We start from the raw sequence: 6,197 nt of genomic DNA on the forward strand, positions 1-6,197 counted from the left end.
GGAACGGAACAGGTTTTGCAATATATTTTTCTTAGATATATACAAGTTAAGCAAGGAATATCAGGTAGGCAATAAGACAGACACTACAAATCTTAAAATAACATTCCCCCCCATCAAAGGAACAGCCAGCCTTGCAGCTTCCCAAGGCTGCTTGTTACCAGGTGACAGACAGGGTGACACAAACTCTCATTTGGAACAACCACCAGGTATCAAAGGCTGCTGAGCAAATATTTTCAGGCTGTACAAAAGTTTACGGTGAAAATATCTGTTCAGTTTACATATGATAATATCAATTGCCATAACAGTACTTGGCTACTTTCTATTATTATTTTTAATTTTTTTTAATACATTGGTGCATGATAAAGTATGGAATATGCAATGTTCATAATAATGCATATGAAAGTCATCAATTTATAGATGACTTAAGATATCTTATTTCCTATCACACCCACTTAAAAAACAGATACATCAACATCCATCTACATATACTTTGCTCGTCTTCTGTTTGTACTGTTAATTATAACACGATCCTAAACATGTCTACTTAGAGACATGTGCAATGAGGTGTCCCCCAGGTAAACATGTTCAGCACTGCAGCCACAAAGAGCTATTAAATTACTTTATGTTTTGCCCCAAAGACTGAGAAGTGACAATCCTATATTAAGACACATTAACAGTGGCATTTGGAGGCTAATCCTTCAGAACTGAGTACTCTTATGCAATTATTTATGCCCAGCAGAATAGACATAGTAAGCACTACTTCACATAACCTCTTTCAAGGAGTCCTTTCCCAGGAAATTAGCAGTAAATGCCAAATTACTGCTCAGCCAGTTGCATAAAGGTGCATGGTAAACTGAACTTGTTACAGATAGACCTTCCATCTCAGTTTGAACTTTGGCATATGAGATCACAACAAGTCAACAGCAAGATTTTTCTGAGAATGGGCTGAGCCAGAATGTGCTGAGTTACTAGCCCACCATGAATCCAAGTATTCAGAGAGCTACTTCAAAACATCAGCATCATGAAGAAATGTATACAAGAAATTGCTTATCTGTGTCACTGTATTTATCAATTTTTCAAGCACTGGCAGAACACTGCTGTGTAAACAGAGGAAACAAATAAAATATAACTGTGTTCCATGTTCGTAATATTTATATCCCCTAACTATATAGCTGAAATAACTAAATATGGTTTTTCACAAATCCCAAAAGACTACCTTAAGAGTTTTTAGCCTACCATCCTCTGCCAACTTTAATCTATTTTCAGAGATTATTAACTGCTGAGGGTGGCAAGTCACCCACCTGGGCACAGAGACAACACATATCTAGAGGACTTGAAAGAGATTTAAATCTGAGTTGAAGGACTTTACACAATGAACAGTCATCCGGAAATACTGTCGTATTTATGACATGGGTGACAGTCAACATTGGTGAAGAGTGACTAGGTTATCAATGGTGTGGCTATGGATAGGGGAGGGATGAAAAACACAAGATATTGATGTCATGTTCGGCTTGCATTTTTTACAATGTACTGTTCAAACTGATCCAGGGCCTGGGGATGCACCAAACTTTCTTCTCCGAAGACTTGTTTTTGTTTTTAAAGCAAATGGCTGCTGAAATGTGGACAACTGAATTTCAGATGGGAAAAACAGAAACGGAAAGAACTAAAACTGACAAATCTGTTCATCTCTATTGCATACAGTTTTTGGACCTCTACAACAGTACTCCACACAATTCTTTTAATTCAACCAGACCATCACCCAGGTACTAAAACCATGCCTGGAAGACCATCAGAAAAATATATTCAGGGCCTTGTGGAAAGCCTGCAACTTAGAAACCTGATACAAGTCCAATGGAAAGAAATTCTGTAGCCATGGGGCCACCATACAGAAAGACCTGTGCCCTTTGGCCATTCACCTGGCCAACCTGGGAAGGGGGCACAGTAGGAGAGCCCCTGAAGCAGATGTTAAAAGTGCAGGCAGGATGGCAGTCCAATAAATAGCTTGGGCCAAACTGTTTAGGGCTCTAAAGTTTCCTCACCCCTATTCTAATTCTTTTACCAGTCTATAATACCTCGGGTTATTACCTTGGGTTACAGACGCTTCAGGTTACAGACCCCACTAACCCAGAAATAGTACCTCGGGTTAAGAACTTTGCTTTAGGATGAGAACACAAATCGTGTGGCGGCATGGCGGCAGCTAAAGTGGTACCTCAGGTTAAGAACAGTTTCAGGTTAAGAACGGACCTCCAGAACAAACTAAGTTCTTAACCCGAGGTACCACTCTTTTCTGGAAATGTGTATTTTCATTATAGCTGGGGTCTTTTCCACATTTGATCTTTAATGTAATATGGATCTATCTTGAGTTTCCCACAGGCCCCTCTGTTTATCCCTGGGTGTTGCCAACCAACATTTGGATTAGAAGACATTGGAAATGTTTTCCAGTTCCTGCAGTTCTTAATCAAATGTGCCATCCTGAAATAAATAAGGATTTTAAAAAGCTGTAAACATACAGGCTATACAGTAGGGTACCTTCTCAGTATTATGGAGAGGACAGAATGCTGATAATCCCTCTTGTTCTTCCTTTAGGAACAGGGGCAGTGGTGCTATGTACTGTTTCCTGCCAATGTGTTCTAGTCATCAACTGTTTGGTACAAGAGCAAAATTCTTTCAATCATGGATCATATTATGAAACGTAAGCTCATCTCCAGGGATGACATACAACGTATCATGTTTTAGTCATCACACATTCCAACATTATCATCTCCTGAATTAGAAACGTTACAACTTATTGACACTGGGAGTTTGACAAGTTTGTAATTTTATTCGTTTATTTATTTAGCCTGAAGTATTCATTGCCTTGCATATGTAAATAAAGGCCAGAATCTTCTGCCTAATAAAACACCTGTCCTCTTCTATTTTTTAACTGCACTACTTTCACCTCATTACAGTCCCTTAGCCCGAGTAGCGTTCGGGTAGTGTATGACCTCACCAAAGATGAAACAGTGTCTGAGGCGATTAGTCAGCCTATAAAAATAAACTTTGACATGTTCTGACACTTGGATGACAGTGTTCAAAGGAGATGGAGGAAAACACCAGCCCCTTTCATACATTATGTGCACTGAGAACAAATGTGCCGAGGCAGGAGGGTGACATTGTGGCAGCAGGTTCTGTTGCCAACTGATGCCCATTCATTTCGACATTTGAAATGACTTTAGGCAAATTCAGTGCCACTCTCAAAGCACACGTGTTCTTTGAGTATATCCTAATGTGGGGAATTACTTCACACAGTCAAATATGTTTTTTCCTAAAATGGCAGAAATGAAAATGCATTGTTCACTGGTGGAGTTACTTATACGGCTAGTCTATTATAATGAAGTCAAAATCAGGATCTTTGTTTTGAAGATATTCAGCACCTGGTTTGTTGAGCATTAAGTACACATTTTGGGGTTTAACATTTTAACTCTAGCCTCAATATTCCCTTGTAAGGCATGAATGCAGTTTGAGCAGAGGCTGTTTGACATGGCCTTCAGAATATGCTGCTCATATGCTGCTCTCAGTCATAACAACTACTCTGGAATATGGGGGGAGGGGCTATATTAACAGGTTATTTCTTGCCTTCTTATGGTACATTATGAGACAAACGGATTGGTGGATTTGTATCTTACAATCCTTTACTAATCTTGAACTGGGTGTGTCTGCTGACAAGACAAGCCCTATCCAACATTCTCATCCCTAAATATATATTTTAGTCACAGGATAGAGCTCGTATTGCCTGTAGGCACAAAAAAATTCAAGATGTGGAGCTTTTCTTAGAATTTAAACGCAGAAATAAGGAAAGACATATGTGTACTGTTTATGCTTATAATGCAGTTATTTAAAGCCAAGGGCCATGGCGGCAGTGGGCAGAGAAAGAGATTCATGTCTGAGTTGAAATAAGGTTATCTCGGTTCTAGTTTGACACTCAAATTACTGCACCTTATTTGATCCGGAAGGATTGGTTCACATCTTTTGACCCCTTGGAAGTTTTGTGCAACAAACCCACTTCCCCCAAAGATCACACTTTTTGCAATAAGGAAAGTGGCAGAGAAGTACACTGGGGAATGTGGAAGAACACTTGCATGATACATCATCTGTCCTCCCCACAAATGAGACCCTCCCTGAAAACAAAACAGGACGAATATTCAGAATGGAAACAACATTGCCCTAATGATGGCAACTTCATATGCTCAGGAGACACGGAATAGTTACAAAGAGGGTCCAAAAGATTTAAATGTAAGGTTTAAAGCATGCTTTAAAGGAACGGGGCGGGGGGCACCAAGGAGACTTTATTGTTTTTGAATAGCTACACTTCTACTTTTAATCAGCATAGCTGGGAGGAACTGAGACGCAACGCCTTGCTGTGGCATTCACTGTGGCCCAAATGACATGAGGATAACACTGCATGTTTAAACAAGCATGATTAACCTGGGTGCTTTTGGAGAAGAAACAGTCATGGGGCCTCACAGCTTTTTGTGCTGCTTTGCCCCCAAGTTTCTGTTTGCAGTAAACACCACTTGCAGGTGCAAACAGCAGCCAGGAGGGAAGAATTTTCAGTAAACCAACCAACCAACCAACCAACCAACCAACCAACCAACCAACCAACCAACTGGTGTGAGGTCCCAAGTGAGAGAGATAGCACAATGCCCAGGTTCAGCACACTTTCAAAAATGTGACAAATATCGTGTATATTTTGGAGCCTGTGCAGAGGTGGAGGAAGGGGGTGCAGTAGGTGCGGGCCACCCCGGATGTCACCACTGAGGGGGTGACAAAATGCCATGCGGCACTCACTGCGGGTCCTGCAGCGTGCCCGAGCCATGTGTCTCTCCTGGGAGAGACGTGGTGGCTTGGTGCGCACAGGCTCTGCGCTGCCCAAAAGATCGGCAGCTGAGTAGGAGGAGGCAGGCAGACCCCGGAGGTGCCGCAGCACCCGAGCGGCTTCCTCCACTGCTGACCCTGTGCCAAACAGAGGGATGGAGATACTTTAGAAGCATAGTGTCATCAGAAAATCTGGACCCTGCATAAGCACATAAGGAAGCTGCCTTCTACCATGAGAGCAATAGTCCATCTAGCTCAGTACAGTGGTACCTTGGGTTACAGACGCTTCAGGTTACAGACTCCACTAACCCAGAAATAGTATCTCGGGTTAAGAACTTTGCTTCAGGATGAGAACAGAAATTGCGCGGCGGCGGCGGGAGGCCCCATTAGCTAAAGTGGTACCTCAGGTTAAGAACAGTTTCAGGTTAAGAATGGACCTCCAGAATGAATTAAGTTCTTAACCTGAGGTACCACTGTATCTAATTCAGCAGGAGCTTTTCCCAGCCTTATCTCAACAGGCCACGAATTGAACCTTGGGTGAGCTATGGCTCTCCCCCATTTTCAATACAAAAATCGCAATATTTTCAAAGGAACATATTGCCTAAGAATACTGCACTCTTTTTTGCTGTTGATGAAAGACTCATCCTGACGTTTGACTTCCCCTTCTTTCTAGTATCAAAACGAGAACCCCAACCAGAATATATCCTTTTTGAGTGCATTTGCTGTAACTTGAAGCAGTTCCTTTAACATCACAAGATAAGCAGGGCACCAAAGAGAGGGAAACACCGCCACCAAGAGAACATATTTGAGAAGTTCTTTATACAAGTTGATGTGTTTTAAGACTACAGGGGGCTAACTGGTTAAAGATTATGGGTTCAGCAATAATAAAAATAATATATATAATTTTAAATACTGAGCAATATCAGTTAACTGCTGAGATGTCCACCAGTGGTGGGAATGTACATAGAAATGTTGCCTAAGAAAAGCAGTAGTTTAGTGGGTGCTGAAATAATGACAAACTCAGCTTTCTTTCCCAGCAGGCTTTGCAGCACCTCACAATGTCTTGGACCATATTTCCTCCATCTCTCTGTTCCTAGGGAGCCTTATCTCTGTCCCTGCCTCCCTAAGTCCTTCACTGTCACCTACTGCTCACCTGTCTATGTCCAGGTTAATTTTTTTATTCTTTCCTTAGCAGGCTTGCTTCAGGAAATCAAGAGGGTACAACTCAATCCAACTTGTCTCTTGCTGTAACAGTCCCTGGTATTTCACAAGATCCTACCACATTTCATGAATAAATAAAGCAAAATAAATTATTTTCCTGAAATGCTCTTCACTAGATCTGG

The sequence above is a fragment of the Podarcis gaigeae genome (genome assembly GCF_964106915.1).
Source record: "Podarcis gaigeae genome assembly, chromosome: 4".
NCBI lineage: Eukaryota > Metazoa > Chordata > Lepidosauria > Squamata > Lacertidae > Podarcis > Podarcis gaigeae.